The sequence below is a fragment of the Vicugna pacos genome, chromosome 20 (assembly GCF_048564905.1).
Source record: "Vicugna pacos chromosome 20, VicPac4, whole genome shotgun sequence".
Taxonomy (NCBI): Eukaryota; Metazoa; Chordata; class Mammalia; order Artiodactyla; family Camelidae; genus Vicugna; species Vicugna pacos.
This window is the reverse complement of record NC_133006.1, coordinates 33,216,952-33,241,655: the sequence shown is the minus strand read 5'-3', so window position 1 is coordinate 33,241,655 and position 24,704 is coordinate 33,216,952. Positions and strand designations below refer to the sequence as shown.

The 24,704-nt window shown below is 41.8% G+C and overlaps 1 non-coding gene across 1 annotated transcript; it reads left to right on the top strand.

Annotated features, from left to right (window-relative positions):
- Positions 1–11,492: 11,492 nt before the first annotated feature.
- Positions 11,493–11,565, top strand: TRNAV-CAC (transfer RNA valine (anticodon CAC)). Its single transcript has one exon. It is a non-coding gene; the product is annotated as a tRNA-Val (tRNA).
- The last annotated feature ends 13,139 nt before the right edge of the window (positions 11,566–24,704 follow it).

Sequence of the window (24,704 nt, the reverse complement as noted above, 5' to 3'; positions counted from 1 at the left end):
TACTAAATAATTTGTAATTACTAAATGACGGTAATTAATACCAGTAATTACTAAGTATTTTGGAAGGAGAATACTTCAAAACTCTACAAATATCCTGTTTCTGCTTAAACTTTTGCCCATTGATTCTAGCATTCATCAGTGGAACTTTCCTGTGGCAATCATTACTATGGGTTCTAACGATGCTTATTCTGATGGTCTAATGTATTAATTGGAATTCTTCTGTAAGGAAGTTGTCTTTTTTTGCCTTATTTATTCATGTATTTACAGCAGTATGGACTCATGATTATTTATTTTATTCTTTGGGTTATAATCCAATATTTGTTTTATTATTCAAGTTGTTCTAACACTCTGCTAGGTTTTGTACCACTTCAGAGCAGACATGACCATGTCTTGTACTTCTTACACATGGTCCGTTGTGTCTAAGACAATGATTAGTGCACAGCAGACGTCTGATTCATAGATGGATTCACTCATTCATTTATTCATTCAACAAACTATGTTTAGCGCCTTGTTTTAGGCGCCAGAGTGACAATAAATAAAACAGCTCCTCTTTTCAAGCAGTTTATGGCCTTGTTAACAGAGATTCACGTGAACAGCTATGAGTCTCTGATAAAAGTATTTGGAAAGTACAAGTACCCCCCACTTTTCAACAGTTCGCATTATGACAGCTCGCTTTTACGAGAGACCTACATTAGCACCTGTTTTTGCTAACGGAAAGAAATCCAAAGAGGATTAGAGCTTTTAAGAAAACAGGCAAAAAACGAGAACAGTTTCGCAGTGGCTTTTGCAGCAGCTGTTACAGAGCCGCGTGCGCCCCCAGCAGCAAGAGCGGCCCCACCAAGCTCCTTCCTGGGAACCGCATTCGGCATCTCAGCCTCCAGACGCCAGAGCTCTGAACTGTGTCCTCGAGCATCTGTGCTTTGTCTCGATTTACTTTGTGCAGCCGTTAGCAAGATGTGTCCTAAGGTCATTGCTTCTTTGCTTTCAGCCATTTCGACTTACAAAAGGTTTCCTAGGAACGCTCTACTTTCAGAGATGGGGGAAACCTGTATACTAAATTTTACCTGGAGAAGAAAAGGGAGGGTGATGGGTAGGTAGGAAAGACTTTCTTAAGAAAAACAGTATTTTACCCCCTTTTTTACTCCATTGCTCACCCTATAAAAAGCGTGTGGGCACATAAAACATCTAGAGACGAATACTATCACACAGTTAACAGGTACACCATGCCTCTGTATCTTCTAAACTAATTTCTAAAATCAAACCTCAAGGGCACACTTTTGGGGAAGATTTAATGTAGTAAACATAGACTCTTTATATAGTGACTTTGTGCTTTACTAGAAAAATTGCAAACACTTAAGGTAAAAAAATTCTGAGAAGCCATTTGTCTTAACCCAGTTTTCAAATCCAATTTCATAGTTTTTATTCCTTTACAGGGAATAATGAAGAGCAAATAAGAAGCATCATCAATCAAAGACGGACTAAGTTTCTTTACTTAATTCAATTTTCTTGCACCGCTTCTACTGTATTTTCCGAACAGAGCTGTTCTTTTCCACATGTGATACTTCTGCCCTGCAAACACTCCCAGGAATAATAAACAAACAACCGGGGCACATTTTCTGCCACAAATTACACTCTGCAACATTTTTTCTCCAAAGCATTTTGAATTCCAAGCAAGCAGAGACACGTCTGCATTGCAAGACCTGCACACAACAGAGAAAGTGTGTTTTTAGACACTTATTGACACTTAAACCTGTTAATATTTAACTCCTACTATTGTTCTAAAGGATGAATAAGCAAACTCTCCTGCACACGATGTTACATCACACACTTTAATTATAATAGTAAATGCTGCCAAAAGGAACTTTACTTTCACTATTTTATATCACCCTGTTTAATTAATGTCAATGTGTCTTTTCTATGTTAGGGTGTATATAACAGATGCACATACGGGCTGTGTCTATGGATACCCACACAAATGCACATTAATTCATGAGTGCAACACACAAATACACTCACATTCATCCAGATTCGCCCCCATGTTAGTATCCACTCATAAACATAGCTTGTTCTACCCTGCAACATGCACACGAATACCCACAAACAGCATCTAATCCATTTGATTTCCTTTCATTCACTTTTGTAGGAGATTAAGATAAAATGCTAAAAAAAAAAAAAAAGCCAAGTAGACACTTCATGGAGTCTGTGATTAAGAGACAGAGAAGCTAATGAGACAGATGGGCTGCAACATAAAGGGAATTTCAGCACGCCCGCCCACACTTTGGAGAGATTCACTGTGCTTCACCTTTTCCATTGCAAAGTCTCCATCTTTTAGCATCCCGCTTACCTGACTCTAGTTGCTTGTATAGACTCCCTCCTATTTCTGCCCAAATCTCCTGAAATGAGGATTATTAAATAAAACACGACAACATTCTTTTTCTTTCGTCTGTCATTCCAGGTTTACTCAGAGGCAATATTTACTATAAAATCATGTGGTTTCTAGCTCAACAGAGAGTGGACAACTGTTAGCAGACCTCACTGGAAAATTTTCAGAAAAATCCCATAAACAGAGAAGAATTTCTGGGCCAGAAAAAAATAAGGAGCAGGAAAATAATTCAGATATATTTTAAAATTCTTCACAATAGATTTTTCCTCTATGTGACTGGTCCTCTAAGTTATTCTCCCAGGTGACCACTGTTCATAAGTGATTCTCAGTACTATAAAAACTGCATATTTACAAAAATAACATATGTAGAGGGCCTTACAACCCATAGAATATTTTAATGCATTCTAAGACTTGATCCTCACAGCACCCCTGGTAGATAGATATAATTATCTCTATATTCTAGATTTTTTCAAAAAACTCAGATTTTAAATGATTTCCCCAAGATCACAAAGCAAATAAATTGTATAACTGAAATTCAAAACTAGAATTTCTGATACCAAATCTTATTTTTTTCATGAATTTTATTTAATTTTCCTTGAATTCATTTTCAGTTCCATCTTATAAAAGTAGAAAACTCTATGAACTCTGTTCATTACATAAAGATTTTATGTGCTTTTAAATGAAACTATATATTTAAAATTTTTTCCCTATTTATATATTTAAAGCTCTCTCTTTTCTGGTTAAATTAAAATGCCAGGTTTCTTTTAGCATCTGCTTCCTTTACTCCTTGGAATCTCCCTTTTGAGAGATTTGACGTCCCATTATCTCAGGATCTGATTATTTCTACTGTGTTGGCAAATCTTCACCTTTTTTTTTTAAACTGCTATTGTGTACATCACTCAGTATTTTTCAGTTTTATCCACTATGACTTCCATGTTCTTATTCTAGTATTTATCTCAATGGTTACTCCCATTCCAGAAAACCTAAAGAATTCTACACTTTAATTCAAGCGCATTTGTTTACCAGGTACATTTCTTGCATCTTTCTTCCCAGTCATTGTTATTTCCAAGATCTCTGAATTAAACAGAAGGGTTGTCCTTTCTGATCTGGAAGTTTATCCTGCCCGAGCCATTCAAGAGGTGCTTTAACATGACGACTTCTTAGTATAATGTGTTCTGATGTCATAAATACTGAACCATGATATCCTATGCGACGGGCAAAGAAGGAGGTGGTTCTAAAAGACAGATCAATTGATGTGCCGACACAGCTTCCTCATTAGACTACGGGGAAAAGAGAGGAAAAAAAAAAATCACAAGATTATAGCCCAGTGGGACATCAGGAAAGCCCCCTCTCTGGGTGTGTGCAGGAGATTCTTGACCGTGGTCACCATCAAGCTTCTGGAACTGAAGTCTACATTGTGTAATTGGGAGAGATAATCCCACTTCGGGGCATAACATCCTCCCTTCCTGTTGCCCAACTCTACTTTCCCGGTTCTTCTAATTGGATTATTTTGGAATCTGCTATTTCTGTCTCACTCCTTTCCCCAAACTGTCATACAAGTACTGCAGCTTGACTCTCACACAGCTGCCAAATTTCACTCCCAAGACGGCTGTATTTCAGTGGCAAGTGGAGTGATGCTCTCTGTGCCATCTGAGTACTAGCTTAAGGCGTTAGGCATTTGGAAGAGGTTGCCTTTGTTCAGGAAAGAAGTGTTTTGTTTCGTTTCATTTTGTTTCACCATCATCACTGGAGGGGCAGGTCACCTGCTGCCCCTGAACATGAGGGAGGAAACAAACCAAAAAAAACACTCGACGCATATACACAAATGTGTGGACAGAATGTAAACAGTGACTGGGACTCGTCACAGGTTCTTTCCTACAGGGACTTCAAAGCCTTAAGACACCAAGGATGTAAGATGATGACCATATTCAGAAGAGGAACAAGCATCAGAGAGTAACGCACTCCTGTTAGAGCTGTAAAACCTGGAGGCACAGAGTGAGTAAGTACCTTGTTCAAAGCTCTCCTGATCCCCAGACACAGGGCGTTCCACTTGAACCTGGGGTCAGCCACGGATGTACTTAGAGGATCACACCTGTGCCAGTGGAACCAAACATAGCCCCAGCTTCTACAGCATGTGCTCTCAGTACTCAATCTCTTGTTTTGTTTGGTTGCATTTATTTATTTTAGACACTCAAGTAAATCTCCGCAGAAAAAGAAGGAAGTGTGAAGTAGCTGGGAAAAACAACAGAGTAAAAGTAGTAGTAATAGATGCTTTAACTGTGCGCCAGGCCAGGAAATGTCCTAGAGGTTTCTATGTCTATAATCCTCCCAGTGACCTGCTGTCTTCAAGAAAAGAAAAATGACAGATAAAAAAGGAGGAGTAAACAGGAGATAGAATAAATTGCTAAGTCATGGAAACTACCTTCCCAAATTTTACTCACTTAGTGAAAACCTAAATAAATATCAATGACATATATTTCCCTCTTAATCTCAAGAGGTACTCTTTCTTCATGCTGTTTAGCATCCAGAGGTGTTGAGTCTCGTTTCTTGCTAACTCAAAAAAAAGGTACCTTACTCCCAGGAAGTTCTGCGTATCATTTCTAAATCTTACCGTGACAGTAATCTTTCGGTAATCAGTGAGCGGTCACTAGTTCACTATTTGAACCCTGGTGAAATGAAAAGCACTAATGACACCTGAGGGGTCTTGCATCGGGAGCAGCGGGAAGGGGGACAAAATGATTTTCACACTCGTTCTACCTCTAAAGACGACGACACCAAAAGCTGTAAATACGTAACATTCTAGAATTTAGAAAACATCTTTAAATGCTTTCATCTCATTCGATAAACTCTAAGAGAAAAAAAGAGAGTGATTTGAGAAGCACCACGGAATACTGACACTTTGATATTTCCACTTCTCGTCATCGCTGCTCACACTTCGCACGGTACAGTTTGCCAACACACAGAGCAGCCTCGGTGTATTAGAAGGGAGGAAATTTCTGCAGTGTGCCTGCCCCAGCGTCCCAGCACGGGGAGACAAAGCAGTAGACTTTGGGATCAACCATTTTCTCATGTGTCTGACCCCGTCAGATGACAAATATTCTACCTTATTTCATGAAAGGGAAAAGTACTCTGTGAATGTTTGCACATTGACACAGCAAATTATATAACGTGTAAGACTTGTCAAAGAATAAAATGCTTTATACAGAAGTCTTGTAAAGTATGTCAGGCCCTCTAAATACACTCCAAAATAGTTTTGAAATCTATGCCTACGTATAAAACACTATGTACCCTTAAGCCTTTGTCTGTACCATTTTCATTTTGCCATGAAAAACATCAAATGTCTCAAAATAATACCTTCCCCCAAACTGGCTATGAGGTTTGGAGGCTACCTCCAGACTAAAGGAACTGGAGTGGCCAAGGGAAGAACATATTTAGGGTAGTTTTTGAGATGATCTCTATGTTAAAGATTTAATGAGTATCAGTAGGGTTTTTTTAATCATGGAAAGGTGCACTGTAAATCCCGAAATACCCTCTGTGTGTGTGTGTGTGTGTGTGTGTGTGTGTGTGTACATGTGTGTGTGTTTTGAGTGCTTGGGTGGGTTGGGTTGGGGAGAGGAGATAAATGAAATAAACTGGGCTTATGGAAGAAAGGAAAAGGATTTGAGTAAAACATATGGTACAACTTCGAGCCCTCGAATAAAGCAGTTGACAAGGGAGGGATAAAACAGAGAAAAAAAAGAGTCCCCCTCCATGATAGTAAATCCAAAGCCAAAAATGTAGCCTTTACCAAACTCATGTTGAAGGTCAAAGGAGATAAAATAAATCTCTAAGTGGATTTCATCATTTAAGAGACCACTAAAAGCACCCAGGAATGGAAGGAGGAAGGTAAGAGGAACCACAATCCCACAGACAAGCTGAGTGGAAGGGCAGAACACTAAAGAGGCCCAGAAGGGACAAGTGAGGAGACGATTTTGATCTAGAACTTAAATCTGTTCAAAGTTAACGAAGTGAAGTTAATTGTGCTTATGCACAGAAGGGAGAATTAATTATGTAACTCGTCTCACTCTCTAACATGAACGATGGTGGATAAGATGAGGACAGGGATGCAGTTGGTCAAAGTGAGAGTAAGGGAAACGTGTTCTGGTGAAGCCACCACCTCAGTTCTTCCTTTTGGGTGATGGTTAAAAAAAGCCGAAGTACCACCCACTCTCCTGCCTACCATGTTTACATAGTCAGAGAGTAAAACACATCCATTTCACGTGTTAAGTGCAGACTGTCAATAACATGCATTATTTCGATTACCTAAATTGGGAGCTCAGTAACTGCACGGTTTTCCCCGGCCCTGACAATTGTGCATTTATACTTGTCTTCTCTCGGCACCTTCTTCACTTCCCAATCTGGTCCTGCCCTCCATAATCACACCCTCACTGCCAGTCCCTGACTACTCTCTGATTCTTTCTGCCTGTGCCTTCCAGATCAACAGGTCTTCCTCCACTGGTTTCTCCAGTCTCTCATTTCAGATGCACTCTGAGTCTTCTTTAGGAATGGCCCACTCGTGGAACAGCTCCGCCGATCACCCAAACCAGATTAAGATGCTGTTGACTGTATCCCCCTTAGAAATGTAAACTCTATCCGGGCAGGCCCCATGTCTGTCGTGTTCCATTCCACACCTCCAGTGCCTGGAAGCAAACAGTGTGCTAGCACACAGGAGCCCCCAAGAGCTATTTGCTGAATGAATAAATGAGGGTAAATGACTAAATGAGATCAGAATTTAAAGACATCATCACAGTTTCTTCCAGTTCAAAAGCTGTGCTTTCAGCCGGTACTGGCAAAGCCCGAAGGTACCCCAAAGACCCCGTGGGACTCAGTAAATTGAGTTTTCAACAGTGATTTGGCCTGGTCTTGCAGAGAAGTTTCCCACATGATTGCAAAAATGGTTTCATTATGGAGACAACACCAAACTGCTGTTAAATACAGTTAAATATTCCCCCGTCTTCTCCCTCCCTAGAGAAATTCATCTTGGTGCCCTTGCTAATCAACATGTCTACATTTCTCCTCACCAGCCAGTGATGCACAGCAAGAGACTCGTTTCTTCCTCTCTCTTCGAGTAGAGGAGGAATCCCAACACCAAGTGCCCCATATGGTAGAGTTATCACCATCCACACGACCGCGACCCAACGCCTTTCTACCTCCACTCACTGGAGGCTGGCAGGACCGATGCACTCTTTCCCTGACCTCCATTTGCTGATACATTTCTTGACCCCCCTCCTCCCTTGATGAACTTATTAATTCTGTTGAAATAGCATATGAACGGCATACAGGCAAATTTTACTTTCTTACTCATCCCTGTAATCATTTCGAGGAGGATAATTTATGGCCCATTAAAGAGGAATTCTTAAGCTAAACTATCTTAATTAGGAATTCAGATGTTCCTCTTTTACTGAAAAAAGCAGAGAGCTGTTCAAATTAGACTGGAAATTTGGGCCAAAACAAATGTACATCCACAGAGTTGCAGAGCCTCCAGTGAAAAGCACCGGCCGAGGCCAGACAAGTCACCATGGGCTTGTCTCCTTCACGCCAGACCAAGCTCAGATTTTTTTCTCCTTCTACATTTCAAGTTTATGATGTGGCTCAAGGCTCGAGGGACTCACACTCCCAGGGTTTTCCCTTTTGGGCTTTTGCAGGATAAAGTATACATTTCCTAAGAGATGGAGATCTCTGATTCTACCTTCTCGTGAGTTTATTTAAAGAAAGGAAGCTACTTTAGCACTGGGGGAATGAGAGGAGCCCGCAGGGCAGCTCAGACGTGGAGCTGGACGATTAGAGGTTCAGTGCGGCTCCGAGAGGCCAGGAAGCCTGCCTGCCCCAAGGTACTCGCTGTATCTCAGGAGCAAGGCAGCCGAGGGTTGGGATGTGGTTCTGCACTTGCACAAGGGCTGCTCCGAGGGGCCCGCTGGCCAGGTGTCACAGACAGCTTTGACTTCAGAGCTCTCTGACTTGCAGACTTCTGTCAGTCAGTTTCTCCAGAACTGGGGTTACTCCATTCATTCTAATTATAGACATTCAGAAATACAGTATACCTTTTTTAGGGGGGAGGGGGGGAATCCCAGAGGAAAAGGAAAAGAAAGAGGGGGAAGGGAAAACATTAATTTTACAGGATTAGGATTACACTATGGTTAGTGTCACACTTTGCCTTTTTTTTTACTTTGACCATGACCATTTTTTCATACCGTTAAATATTCTCTTGAAATAGGACTTTTTAATGATTTCACAAATAGCTGCTTGCAACAACACCCTATGAGATAGGTACTAGTACGATCTAAATGTTATAAACTTAGACATGGAGCTGTAAAGTAACTTGCCCAAGGTCACACCCCAAGAAAACAGCAGAGCTGGCATTTAAGCCCAGGCAGCCCGGAGCCCGCAGTCCGACTGACAGGGATCCCCAGCCTCTGAATCACATGGTGTTACCATAATTATGTTGCAGCAGACTCCCCATATGGATGTGAATACACACACACACATATCTATGTGAACTTATACATACACACATCTGTATGTGTGTATACATACCCATACACACACACATACGTACTTTAACTAAGGAACAGTACAACTTTAGATCCATTAATGATGGCTGTTTATTAAATACCTTTTAATTCTTAGTGAAAAATTTAAAAAAAAACTGTTTTCCATTGAAAAAGCATTGCTAACCAGTGATCTCACAGTTGTCTAAAAATACCTAGCCAAAAAAAGGGAAAAACTTAAAATTCCCAAGGACCTTTCCACACCTTCTTGATTTAGTATTATTTCTCAAATGTCAATTACTAGTAAGTTTCAAGCATGCTACTGGTCTACAGGAGAAAGATTCTTCAAAACAGTATGATTTATAAATAAATGTCTCCCTTTCACCATCCTCCTCCCCCCACCAAAAAATAACACATGGAGACACCATTTCTCATCATCAACTGGCAAAGACTCTTTTTGTTTTCAAAATTCTCAGCACTGGCAAAACTGTATGGAAGTAGGTCTCTCACACACTGTGCCTCTGGAAATATAAACGGGTATGACTTTATTGGAAAGTAATTTGGCAACAAGTATCAAGAGTCTTAAAACTTGAAAACTCTTAGCAATTTACTGCTGAGGAAGTATCCCAAGGAAGCCACTAATAATGGCAATTCACATGAAGCCATGAGAACATTCTTGGCATCATAAAAGCAAAGAAATTAGAAACAACTGAGATGTCCAACCAGAGGGGATCAATTTGGGTACATATTCAATGGTATACTATGAAACTGCTAAAAATCATGTTGTAGATAAATAGCAGTTGCTATGGAAGACGTTCATTATTGCATTGTTAAGAGGAACAAAAAGGCTAAGTGATAGCATATACTGTATTGTTCCCTATGACCATCTGATGTCAGTCTCTCTAGCTGAATTTCTAAACACAATCATCGGAGTTACCCCTTTCTTATCAATGCTGTGTCATCATCCTCATCAGTGATCTCAAAATAAACAGAAGTTACTTTCTTTCCCACAAGAAAACAAGGGTTCTGCTTTTATAAAGAGGAAGAGTAAACAGATGGAGAACGTAAGAATCTATAGATGTATGTTTATGTTTTGTGAATGTGTGTATGAGAAAAGATATGTATACATCCCTACCACTATCTTGAATTTTACAATTAAGTAATAGTTATTTTTGGTTAAAGATTTCGGAGACACTTACCTGTACCACGTGCTTTCATCACAATGGAGAATCAGAAGCAGTCAGGTCCTTCCCAGCAGATCTTTTCACACAGATTTTGCTTGAGCAGAAAAGGGTGGCAGTAGAGAAACTCAGTGTAAAATGCCTAGACCTGTAATTATAAAAACAATATTCCCACTGAGTTAGGCAGTTTTCTGTGGTCTTCATTCACAGTAGCTGAATTCTCAGAAAAGAGAAACATATTTGCATAATCTCTCCCCCGCCCCCCCCCCACACACCACCCCCCCCCTCTAAATTCAGAATGTCAAAAAACTCAGCAAGCAGACACAGCTGAGGATGGGAGGGCTCTGCCCCAGGGCTGCTTCCCATCCCGTCCCCTGACCTTAGGGACGACATCATCAAAATAATCTTGTTCCTTCCCCTCCTTCTCTGTCTAACGATTCCCAAACTTCAGAGAAATGAAAAACAATTGTTTCTTCCCCAGAAAATGTCAGCAACATGGCTGAATCTGCTCCTCTCTAAGATTCCTCCCAGCCACAGAGGTAAGCCAGTTCAGCACATGTGTTTACCAAAACAGCCTGACTTTCACTTTCAAAATTCTACATGCCTTTCTGTGGATGACTCAGGTAAAGCACAGTATCAGGGATATTCAAACTCATCACAGACGTTGACTGAACACTGACTGTGTTCCTGGCACTGTGTGACCGACCGCTTTACACACAATACCCCACTCCATTGCGCCCTGTGAGGTAGCTGGTCATTATTATCTCTGTTATTGACAAGAAACTGAGCGTTTGTATGGCTAGCAGATGGTAAAGGCGGTATTTAAGCCACTGTCTTTCACAGAGGCTGTGCTCATAATTTCAGTGCTATGCCATCTCTCCAAAGTTGATTTGATTATCAATACTCATACTTACGATAAAAAGTTAAGTATTAAATCAACATCACTCTATTTCTCTCCAGAGTTGACATGTCACCTAAGTTTTAGCATGACTAACCTTTTTTTGGATTTGACTGTCCCTTGATTTTAGTTCTCAAGCTAAACTGAAATCAACATGTTCATATTTCCATCAGCAGTAAATTTATAGGTATTTCAGTAAATTAAAAATGCTGATTAATCCCAAATCCAGATGCCAAACCACTAAGAAAAAACCTAAAAATCCAAGTCTGACCCAAATGGCTAAATTTTATTAGAAAGAAGGTAGATAACATAATCAAGAGCCGTAAGTGAATCTCTAACTTAAAATATGGAAGTAAAGAGAGGAATTTCTCTATATTATATGTCTATGGTGTAAAAAAATATTTAAACATTTTAATCTTTTTAGAAATTGTTCCTACTATAGGTCTTAGAATGACTGCAACACAAAAACAGATATGAGAATATCAAGAAACCAACAAGTTGAGGGAGGGTATAGCTTAGTGGTTGAGAGCGTGCTTCACATGCACAAGGTCCTGGGTTCAATCCCCAGTACCTCCCTTAAAAATAATTAAGTAAATAAACCTAATTACCTCCCCTCTGAAAAAAAAACTTTAAAAAAAGGGATCCAACAGAAGTTATTTATGGGTCACATATTAATTTCCTTTTTGTACCTGTGTGCATGTGTAGTTATTTATTTGCACCATTTCGGTTATGCTCCTGTGCCTTTGAACATACCACTCCTTCTGATTAGCATGCCTTTGCCCTCCCTGCCGTCTAGAAAATGCCTACTCATTGAGACCAACTTCCAGTCTCAATTCCTTTTGATGTCTTCCTCCACCTCCCCTGGAGTTTTCTGGAAATCCAAGCAGAGTGGATCCTTCCTCTTCCTATGTTTTCCTAGCTCAGCAGTGGTACCGACAACATTCTGACAACTTCCTTTTCTAAATTATGTCCCATACCCAACCACTGGGCCACTGATTCTGCCACCAGCACACTACCCCCTCCTACCACCTCCTCCCCTCCAGGCCGCCCACCATCACAACTCATCAGACTATTACGCTGGCCTCTCAGTTGGTCTCCCTGCTTCTGCTTCCACCCCTGCCACCTTGCAGCCCGTTCTCCCACAGCCCATCCTTAGCTCCTGCCCGAAGCACTGCAGTGGTTTTCCAGTGAGAAGAGGAGGGAAGAAGGCGAGAAGGACATCTCTTATCATAACTGAACGAGTGTTTGTTGAGTTAATTTGCTGATGACTTTTCAACACACAGAGCATAAGGTCTGCCCTCCTTAAAACAGCAGGCCATGCTCCTTGTGATCTGACCCCAGCCAGCCGTGACCCTCCTCCAGCTGCACTTAATGCTCACCCCCTCTGAATCCCTGTAGCCCCCTGACCAAGCCTCCCTCACTCCGGCCCATGTCCACACCCCATCTATTCCATTCCCTCTGCACTCTCCCCTCTGATCATCTTCCCAAACTCAGACTCATTCCTCAAGTCTTCTGTGAAGGCCTCTCTAATACCTTCCAGGAAGCTGAGGTCCTCCCTTCCCATTTTTCTACAACACTCTGTACCTACCCCTATGAATGCAATTATCATATTTTCTTGTACTTGTGTCTTAGGCAAGTCCATCTCTCCCAGTACATCAAACATCTTAAGCCCCTTAAAGGCAGGAGCAGGGTGGGTATTACCTCATCACCCTATCCCCACAGTTTAACACAGAAGCCTAGCACATATATAGTCAATAAATAAATATTAGTTGAATGAACAAAAGAAGACTTATATGCATATATGAAGTATGTGTAAAGCTCCCAAGTTCTGTATTTAAGATATATTATTAATATAGTATATTTAAATTATTATTAAATGTTGTGAGACATAATAGTTACAAATTCATCTGTTAAACGGGCATCACTACACCCACCTCACATAGTAGTCGGGAAAATTAAATACTAGCTACAAGTGAAATGTTTAGCACAGAGCTCAGCATACTGGACGCACTCTAAAAACAGGGCAACCAAGTGAATTTATAATTCACACTTCAAATTTAACAGTTTTATTCACCAACATTTTTTTCCATTAAAATATTAATTAGCATTCACATCTCTGTAAGGCCATAAGAGAAGTCATCAGAGAGGCCCTCAGCAAACTGAGGATAAAGGAGAGTTTTATTCACTGCAGCTGAAGGCCAAATTGTTGTTTCAGTAACCTGTAATGTATGTGTAGAGGCGCAGACGTTTCAAGAGAAAAGAAGTATTTCCGTCCAAAGTTTATCTATAAAATCTAAATGGCAGAAACAACAAATATTATCATTCAAGCACTATAAATATTGCTGAAATAATTAGAAACGCTTACTGCAAATTATTTCTTTTCCTAAAAAAAGGCAAAATAGTGACGCATATTCATCCATTTCTTTTAATTACTGGACAGACTTTATAAATATTATGTATTTGTCTAATGAACATGCCATAAGACGTTCGAATTAATAGCACACACGTTCCACGTGTTGTCTATTCGATGCTATTCTGAGTTAGAATTGCTAAAATTTAATGAAATAGGGGGAAGAGTATAGCTCAAGTGGTAGACTGCATGCTCAGCATGCAAGAGGTCCTGGGTTCAATCCCCAGTACCTCCTCCAAGTGGAAATCCATGAAGAAACCTAATTACCTGTCAGAAAAAAATTTAATGAAATAGACTATGCAAAGAGGTGGAAAAGAAGAAAGACAATTTTGCAACAGGTTTTTCAGGAAAAAAATAATGTAGGAATGAATTGTTTACAAGTGCTACCAGTACACAGTGGAGCAGAATGTACGGGTAACAGCTTAGTCTGAAAAGCAAACTTGTAATTTAGTTTTATATTGCTCCTTCTGTGGTATATGGCTCAATTTAAATAACAAATATTACAGTACTTTATAGACTGTGCACTATGGAAATGTAAGGTCCTATCATTGCATTTTGAGATTTCTATTCTCAACTCATCTTTATCTCTGTGATAAATGATAAAACGAGACAGATTTTTATTTGGGACTTAACACCATTTTCTGAGAAGTACGAGAGTTACAGAGGGGAAATATTATAAAAATGCTAAATTCTTAATTGTATTTCCACTAGGGTTTTGAACTACTTTTAAACTGAATTAGGATTCTATCATTGGCCACACCTCTTAGCCAGTTTAACATAATGCAAACATATTGTTCTTTGCAATATAATTAAGATGAAAAGGTAGGGCAAACAAATTTAGCCAAAAAAGTCTTAATTTATTTAGATATTTTTATCTGAATTTCCTAGTCATTTCATTACCATGATGTTTGTGTCATAATATCCAATGAAACTTTAGAAATTTACAGGGCAAAATGCCATTTTTTTTACATTGGTCCCTCAATTGGGAATGCCCTTCTTACTCACTCAAATGTTACCCTTCCTTTCAGATTCAGCTCAGATGTCACCTCCTCTGTGACAGGCTTCCACATCTATTGTATTTGTCCTGTCATGTAATGAATGATCTGTTTCCCTCTCTAGACGGTGAGATACTGAGAGTCATTTTTCATAACAACCTGAACAGTCCTTTGCACGTAAATATGCTCAGCAAATACTGGTCCAACGTGTCAATGAACACACATGCTTTGATACTCTTAAGACTTACACTGAAAATGTCACTAATCGTGATCTGAAGTTAAAGGTCAAATTAAAAAAAAAAAAATTCCATTTTTAGTGAAATGAAACTCTTAGCATTTTCACTTCCAGATGCATCAGCGTTACATAAAAGATGTTGAAACTATTTTAGTAAATAGACATTCTGCACATTTTCCTGTCTGAGAATTCTTCTGAAAAAGACCAAGCGACCCAGGGGCCCCTGGGTGTTCTCAGGACAAACGCTCAGTTAGGCATTGACTCCCCACACTCATTTAATGGAAATTGAGAGTAAGACTCAGCCTCCACCACCCCAGCATGGCACACGTCACTCTCTTCAGTTGCTTAAGAATCAGCTGATGATTCCTTGGAGAGGTCTGCCCTCCGCTCCCACGAGCTCCCAGGACCGGCCGGCCCTTCCGCGATGATGCATCTCAGCGGGAGAGAACTTCGCTCCTTGGAGAAACACCACACCAGTCCCGGCGTCCACTTCCCACTTGCATCGTCATTCTTATTCCCACATGGACCAATTTCTCACATACCCGCTTTTAATTTTTCAAGACTGAGCCTTGGAGCCTGTGACAATTTGCCTGGCTGCATAACCTGGGACGTCATCACACAAATGCCAAATCCTGCCTCCCTCAAAGGGCTAGGTTCTGCTCAGAAGAGAACAGTGGGTAGAGAAGGAACAAGTTCCTCACAGTATGCTATCCAGGCTGATCGTCCTCATTTGGAACTATTCATCACTGTCAGGACAAGAAATAATGGATTTTCCAAGAGATCATGCCAAGCCTCGATGGGCTCTCCTTTCTCCTTCCCCCAAGACCTTCCAGGCATTCCGTAGGAAGAGGAGTACAGAGGGCTTCTGTGTCTCCTGCTTGATTCCACTGAGGGGTTACTGTCAGCCTCGCCTCTATCTTCAGCCACCCAAACGACCCCAGGGCTCTCCCTGCTGTACCACATCTTCTAAGCACTTCTCTGTGATGTCATGACACTGGGGACCATGAAAAGGGACTATGATATGAAATTGGTAAAACATGGGCGCACCAAAGGGAAAAGCCTGGTTTACGTTATCACCTTAAATCATTTGCATTTTACAAGTGTAATAATGTACACCGTGCTGACTACAGCAAACATTGCTGTATGACATAGATGAAGGTTGTTAAGAGAGTAAATCCTAAGAGTTCTCATCACAAGGAAAAAGATCATTTTTTTCTCCTTTTCTTTTTTGCATCTGTATGACATGCTGGATGTTAACTAAACTTATTGTGGTAATCATTTCACAGCCTACGTAAGTCAAATCATTATGCTGTACACCCTAAACTTATATAGTGCTGGATGTCAACTATATCTCAATAAAACTGGAAAAAATGTTCAATCCAAAAAATTTTATTTGTATTATGCAAAATTTGAAACCTACCAAAGAATGCATGCAACATGTATATAACCTTGAAGCACAACAATAAAATGAACACCCATAAATCTACCATCTTTCATTTAAGACATTACCAATATTGACGTATCTACCTAACTTTCTACTTCCCTAAGCTCTCCCCCACCTCTTCTCCAGAGGTAAACATAGTCCTGAATTTTGTATGTATCATTCCCTACATCGCTTAATTTTGCTTGATTTTGAACTTTACAAATAATTCTTTCTAATTGTATGTAGTGTTCTGTGGCTAGTTTTTTTTTTCCCACACAATATTGCTTCTAACATTTAACTACGTTGTTGCCAGCAGCTGTAGTTAATTCATTTTCATTGCTGCATTAATAGTTCCTTGTGTGAAAATTTTAGTGTTCTTCTACTAATGGGCTTTTTTTTTAAACATTTTTTAATTGAGTTATAGTCATTTTACAATGTTGTGTCAAATACCAGTGTAGAGCACAATTTTTCAGTTATACGTGAACATATGTATATTCATTGTCACATTTTTTTCGCTGTGAGCTACCATAAGATCTTGTATATATTTCCCTGTGCTATACAGTACAATCTTGTTTATCTAGTCTACGTTTTGAAATCCTGGTCTGTCCCTTCCCACCCCCTGCCCCCTTGGCAACCACAAGTTTGTTTTCTATCTCTATGAGTCTGTTTCTGTTTTGTATTTATGTTTTGGGTTTTTTTTAGAGGATTTTTTTTTAATTTGCGTTTATAGTGTTATTTATATTAACTTATTTTTACTAGAAACAATACACATAAGCAAAGTTTCTCTAGGGTACCGCCTAGGGATGGACTGACTGGTTCATAGGGGATTGCATAATACTGCCAAAGTATCTCCCAAAAGGGCTGTGCCAATCTATACTCTGACCAGCAGTGCACCCCATCATTTTTTAAATTGTTAAATCATTTTAAAATCAAGGCAATCTGTGTGATCTAAAGCTGGCGTTTTTATTTCATAGGCCCACATCATGGATAACCATTAAAAAAAAAATCTTACACATCTCCCTCACATTGATGAGTTTATTCTTTGCTCCTCACTAAGCGTAACAAATGAGAACTACTTCCTAAGGTATGTTTATTTTTCTACCTTCAAGTGTGGCAGTAACTAACCACTTAGATTGGACTGAAGATAAACGATTTGAAGACGCTACATGGCTTTATTTCCCAGTCACTCAATTCTTAAGCAAGGTGGCTACAAAGATGTCAAAGAATGTTCTAGAATACTAAGGACCCCAGGAACCACAACTGCCCACCTGGAACAGGAAGTCATGTATAGACTTAAACTACACAAAACTACGGCAAATTGAGAGAATTCTTAATTTCCTTCAATATGAAGGAGAAACAGAGGGATAGATAATTGAAACAGATGAAGAAAGGCCTTTTTAACTTTTATTTTAGAACAGCCAAAAAACAAAAAAAACCACAAAAACTTTGTAATTCAGTTTTGCCAGGCTAAGAGGAAAAGGCTTTTTCCCTCTCCAAAAGACCAAGGTCAAAGCTGGAAGCTACTGAACCTTTGGCTCCAAGTTTGAGGTCCACATCATCCTATTCGACATCTCCCCTCCATGTGGATCTACAAACCAGGCTGAGTCCAAGTGTAGAGTCAGCCAATAAAGGGCAGGAGAAAAGGCAAGGAATTATAAAGAACAGACTCTCTTTGGAGCAAAATGGTAACAAGGGGCAGGACAACCCATAGGAGACCCTGAAGGTGATCAGGAGAGGAACTGGTCTGCCTTCCTCGACTAACAGGACCAGAGACCAGGGCAACGGTCTGTGAAACATGGTCAGTGTGGGCCAATATTGTCAAGAGTTTCAGCTTTCTTCCCCACAGCCATTTTTATTGGCAGTAACCACGAACTGAGTTTTAAATGACCTTGACCATGTTCTCGCATTCTTTCTGCATTCTGGTCTTACTGGTTAGCCCCAGCAAGCAGGGAGATGTGTGAAAAGCAGACAGTGAGGGGAGGAGGAGGAGGTGGTCGCCTTCACCCACCCAAGGGGTGTCTCTGAACAACCAGATGTGATAAAAAGTAAAGCAAGCAAGTGAATGTTGTCACTGCCTTAATCACCTGTTTGAGAGTTTTTGTTGTCTATTAGCGAGGTCTTATGCTTCTTATTAGATTCTCACACTGTTTTAATTAAGCAGGGCCAAGGGGCCTTATTTTAATCACACTGGTGATGCCGTCTCTTTTTAGGCCAGTGAGCTGGAACCTAGCCAGACAGGGTTAAGAGAACCAGTCTTTCCTTCTTGATCAAGAAAGCTCTCTGACTCCCATCAAAACAATCCTATTTTGATATTTAGTGCTGGATGCCCAAAAATACGAGAAGGAAAAAAAAAAAATTCGTCTATAACCTCAGGTGAAACTCCAGATTATGAGACAGCTTTCAAGACCGGCAAAAATACTAAAATCATCACATTTTAAAGGATCCCTTTGTCACACTGATATGTAAAGACCCTATTAAAACAGTCATTTCCCACAACTACAAAAAGCTTTTATTTAAAATGACTTTGTATTCTGATGTTATGTTAAAAGTGTGTCTGGCTTTCTATTCAGCGACTAGATTATCTTTTCAGGAGAATGACTGTACTTCGTTGTAAGTGCTTAATGAGGACTAATTAGTCCTTCCCCCAGCCCTTTAAACTCCTATGGGAAATGAGGTCATGCCCAAAGCACCTGGTAGAGGCGACATCAAATACTACAGCGGCCACAAAGGTCAGCCCTTTCCCGAGGCAAAAGAGGTATGAGGGCAAATCTTCAGCAAGGGCTCGGCCCTCTGAAGCCAGGCAGAGTACAAAGAGCTAAGCGTTTACGATAAGATCTTGCAAAGGAGCTGTCGCTGCAAGCTGGCCCACCCAAGCACACGTTCATCCCGGCTACTCCTCGCCTTGACTTACTGCCACGCGGCCGCCTCCCCGCTCCCTGATTGGCTGGCCCACTGGCCGAAGAGCTGCACGTCCAGGGAGCAGGGCCACGGCTCCAACCTGCATCTCTCCTGCTCCCCATCTGCGTCCCCGCACCCTGGGGGGAGCGCCACCGTTCTGGGACACCAACCCACAGAGGCTCGGTGGCTGCCTGCCAGCGGCTTGAGCTCCTTTCTACAAGAGGCATGGTGAGCAAATTAGAGGTTATAAACACCTCTGGTGGAGGGAGGAAAATTCCTTCGGGATTTGTAAGGGAACTTCGTCAGTGGCGATGTCTGCAAGGTAGAAGATGGAGGTGCCCACCCACGGCCCTCAGCCCTGCCGGGCGTGCTGCTCACAGTCACCGCGGCAGGGCAAGAAAGCGTTTCTTTGGCAAGAACGTCTCTCACGTTCAAAGATACTGCGGGCCTGCACATAAGCAGCACAAAGCTATTTTCAACGTAAGGTAAAGCATCTTCCTAAACGTAGTGCTGCCAAATTCATTCTGAGAGAGAAGGCTGAAAGTAAAATATTTGGGCTCCCAACGTAGGTTAAAGTTTTATTAGAAAACCAGAAAAGCACACATCCCTGGCCAGGGACAGCAAAGAGAAGCAGCTGAGTTCTAAACTGTGCTGGAAATAGAAGCAACCAGTCTAGGATTAAGTAAAAGAAGCAGAGTCAATTAAGAACGGTGTTTTGATGCATGTTACATAGCTTGTCACACCCTGCAGGGGCCGGTTGCCAGTGGGGTGTGGTTTTGAGATCCCAGCCCTCCAACAACTCAGGGATACCTGAAATTCCATAATTAGAGCCTTTCCTTTGATTTATGGATTCCTTCTCTTTAAATTTCAGAATAATACACTATCTTGGAAGCAGAATACCCAGATATCAAAAAGGAAAAGAAAAGAAACACAGGCAAACACGTATGGAAAGAGAACAGGTTTTGAATCAAAGCTGAGTGTTAATCCTAGCTTTACCACTTTCCAGCTCCGTGACTTTGGCAAGGTATTTATGGGCTTGACTCGCAAGTGCATCAGCTGTGGAATGAGACAAACACCTGTCTCAGAAGGTTGGCGGAAACTGTTCAATTACGTACATCAAAGTACATGGCCCAGACCACACGCATAGCAGACATTCAGACCCTCCATTTTTTTTTTTTTTTCCGTAGAGCAGGTCATAACAGAGGGACAAGGGAGGACAACATGAGGATGCTGGCTTCCTGATGTGGAAATGATGAGAAGATCAGCAAAGATGGAGAATGGGGGGGGAAGGGACAGGAGAAAGGACCACCTAGGACCCAGTGACAGAATCTGTTTCTGAGGGAGGGCACATGGTGGCTGCAGACTGACACTGGTCTGCAATGTTGACTGGCTGGCAAGACCGAATTTAGAAACTGGCCTTTGTCAAAGCGCCATGCCTCACCCCTCCCAAGGCTCTCCCTTGCTTGGTGTCCAGCTGGGGAGACGAGGTGTTGGGGTACACTGGAACAGCAGTCCGACGTGGTCACCTGCAAGGGAGCGGGTTAGATGACGCTCTGAGTGAGTGGCAGGCAGGCAAGCCAGGAAGAGAGGTTAAGGGCAGCTGCCAACTTGCTGAAGCCCAGTGATGTCAATCAGATCCCACTGCCCCACAGACCACGTCAATGGAGCTCTTCCTCCTGACTTACCAAGGGCTGGCCCCGCACCGAAGGAGGCAGCCAGAGATGGTTTTCTTTCCCCAGGCATCAGCACCTCCACACCTAGCAGCCACCCCTCATCTCACCCTGGAGAGCTGGCCGTTACTGACTTCCAAGGCGTGAGCCAAGCAATCCCACCAATCTCTCAGGTGAATGGACCAAACCGAGAGGCCTAAATATGGGAGGAGGGCTGAAGATGGCAGGCTCTAGAGCAGGCTGAGAAGACTTCCAAAACCCAAGAGGCCGCTACTCAGAAGATAAACCTTCCAAAAATGTCCTTCTGTAATTGCTGCCCATAAAAACAAGCTTAACCAGAATGAACAGGAAGGAAAGAGGTCTTTTTAATAATAAACAGAAACAGCTAATACAAGTAACAGGGACATCATTTAGAAACATTCATAGGTCAGGACACCAGCCCTTCTGTTTCTCCAACAGGCCTCCTCGCAGGATTAGTAAGATGCACAGCGGCACATTCTGGAGATCGCAAATCTGACGGCGTTAATTGCGGCAGCGTCCCTGGGGCGTGACTTACGCAGACTCGCTTTCAGAAAATTTCAAAATGGAAAACTGGGAAACAATAATATACGTACATGGAAATTGTGTAAGTGGTTTATTTATTGTGCTTTTTTTTCTTATGCAACAGTAGTGAATGATTGGCCATTATTTTCTATTTTAATAAACCAGGCGAATCATCTTGGGTTGTTCCATTCTGTGGACTCTCTGTAATAATTTTTAAAATTCTAGCTGACCTTCCCCCAACAACCAAGATACCTTTAAACCATTCCCTCCTTCCTTCCTAGGATGATTTGTGGGCACCCAGAGTCTGACATAATTTTAATCCTTGTCTGGACAAAACCACCATGGAAGGTAAATAAAAGCAGGATACTTAACAATGCTTCCCAAAGCCAGAGGAAATGATTTTGGAGTCTACACATCACTGATTATATTCCATCAACACAGATAATTAAAAATTGACTACAGGATATTATTAAATAGCAGGCACAACTTTTTGAAAATTTCTCCCTGGTATTAGCTATGCAAAAACACTGACTGAATGTTCAACGCTAATCAAATTCATCTCTTAAGAGCAGAGTATAATAAATGGGTAGCCTAAAAGGAATGCTTTGAACAGAATGCTTCACTATTGTCTGATTAGTCTATATTTAACACTCCGACAAAGGCAAGGATTATTCTCCTTGAGGTTCAAGATTCACGAGGATTTGGTAATGAAATTCCTTTAGGAGAGTAAATTTTCAAAATTGCTATCTACAAGCTGCCAATGTTTTATGTCTGTGTAGTGTTTTTAAATCCAATTCATTCAATAATAAATGTTTGTCTGAATAAATGAGTGAAAGAAAAGGCCTCAAAACACAAGTTTAATCACCTCTAAGTTTTGAATCAGGCAGCAACTTGAATCACCCCAAGCGCACAGGCTGCGCCGGGTAAAATGTCAGTTCTCACCAAGCGGGCCAAAGCCAGGCCTGGAAACTGAAGTCGCGTCCTTTGATTCTTAGAAAATGGCCCAGCTGTTAGGGCCTGCTGCTTAGCTGTCTCCCGGCAAAGTCTCGATACAATTTGGAAGGCATGTTATCCAGGCCAGGTGAGGTAAGATGAAGGAAATGTAACAAAGCCGGGCTTGTTCCTGAAATTATTACGAATAGTCAAAAAAAAAAAAAAAAGAGGAAAAGGGGGAAAAAAAGGAAAACCCCCATCAACATGCTAAAACTAAAAATGAAAATTTTTTAAAATTGAAGCAGAGTCAGTTACAAAGTGTCAATCTCTGAGGCACAGCACAATGTCCCAGTCATGCATGTATACACACATTTTCAGCTTTTTCATTAACGGTTATTACAAAATGAAATTCTTAATGTTGCTATTAACATCCTCACTCTGATGAGCACCTAGAGCAAATTACTCAGTGCCATAACTGATATTATACCAAGAATGAGAAAAAAACCAACGTGCCCACAGGTACTGGATGAGAGGAAGGACCCAGAGCCGCCCCAGGGGGCCTGCAAGTTTATTCTTCCAGTAACACTGCTAACACCCATCTTTTTCCGTTCTGACCTTCTAACAGGATGCACTCCGTGAGCCAGCCAGGCACTTTAAATCTATTTGTTTCAATAACTCAGAGGAGAAATACAACTAGGAGATTTTTCGCAAGCGGCATCTATTTGGCAAGCGGAACCAGTTTCTATGAGAAAATTCTCCTGCGTTTCAGAGCGAGGATTCTCAAATCGTAAATCTTAAAGTTTTTGAAATTTCTGCCAAGGGAACGAATATCAACCCCCATGCTAAGCTGTCCTTTGTGAACTAAGTGTAAGTGGCAAAGCTCACGCCCCAACAGCTCTTTTTGTGATCCTAGAGGAAGGCGGAGCAGAGCCCTTCCAAATCGTGAAGGAGGTAAAGTCTGTCACGGGCTCCTTCCCCTCTGGTCCCCTAAGGTGCCTCCTCCGAGGCCACAGGGGTTTCTGCTCTGAACGTCTCCTCCATCTGAACCCTGTCAACATTAACACCAGTGAGACATCACACTGTTTCAAGTGAATGTGCACCGTTCATTGTTCTGCCTCCTAAAAATATTTGTTTAAACCTTTTGATTTTTTAACTGAGGAATCAAAAGCTTTTCTTGCCCTGAAATTCCAGCGTCGGCTAGCAGCCAACCTTCTGAATTGGGAAATGGGATAAAGTAACTCCCCTATTTTTAAAAGCTTATCTTGTTTCGTGTTCAGGCCTGCCATAGAGATGGAAATCCGTTGAAATCGCAGGCTGGGTTCATATTTCACTATGACCATATACAGACCAAAACTCTGTAACTGAGCCTCGGTGACTCGTGTATAAAGTAAGAATTATTATCAGGGAATGTAATGTTAACAATAATTACGAGACAATAAATATAAAGTGGCTAGCACATTGCTCTCTTAAAGGCCATACTACCCTCGGAAAGGACACAGTGGTTCCCAAATGTGGCCCCGGGTTGACTCAGCCACATCTGCTCAGGGCCAGTTACCTAGAATCACTGGGAACTGGAGGAGCCTGATTCTTAGGTTCTCCAAGCTTGTGGCCTCAGGCCATGGAGCCAGGCGCCCCCTAAAGGCAGGCTTGGGGGTAGTCCTTTTCTGCTACAGTTCTTTTCCCTGATTCTTCCTGCCTGAGAGCATCAAGGCCCTTCCCTCCTCCTCTCCTCTCCTCTCCTCCCATCCCCCTGGTCCAGGAAGACCAGAGATACCGGGCCATTCCTCACTGTGCCACCTGCCCTCCAGTCCCCACACTCCATCCTGTAGTAAGTAGTGTAGACGTAACTTTGATATGCACGGGGAAACCCCAAAATTTGTGTGACTCACTTTATTGTGATGTTCCCTTAATTTTCTTTGTCTGGAACTGAATCCACAGTATCTCTGAGGTCTGCCTATAATGGATTTTTCATGGGGAAACCTCTAACAGCCCCACAGTTGAGTTTACACAACCCTGAGCCCCTGGCAGCCAGAGCCTAATATAAAACAAATTTCCCACAGGAAAGGACCCAGCAGAGGGAGAGGCACCAGCTCATCATAAACGGTGGACCAGGTCTCACAAAGCACTGGGTGTGGCGCGGGCTTCCTTTAGAGGTCTGAAATTTTCAAATCAAATATCCCCATTCTGGCAAGGTTTAGAGAGGCAGGAGAGGACAAAAACCCAACAGAACAGGGAGGCTTCAACCAGAAGCAGGGGAGGCACCAGACATGCTGAGCAGGGCAAACAGGCTGCCAGGCAGAGACGGGCCTGGAAGAGGCAGAGCGAAGGGAAGGAAGCTACCGGGCTGGAGTACAGGGGAGACTGGGGACCCCAAGGCAAGATTCAGAGATGGTGATTCAGGGCATGCCCACAAACAGTGCCCCAGGCGCTCCCTCTCAGTCACAACCACGCAGCATGAGGGATGTAGACGGAGTCCCCATTGGTCCCTGTGTCTCTGCCAGGATTTTCAGCATCCAGAGGCACCAACTCCTCGAGCAGCAGCAGCATCTGGTGGGAAGGGGTAAGGATGCTGAATCCACAAACCAGGGGTCTCCCCGTCTGGTCCTCT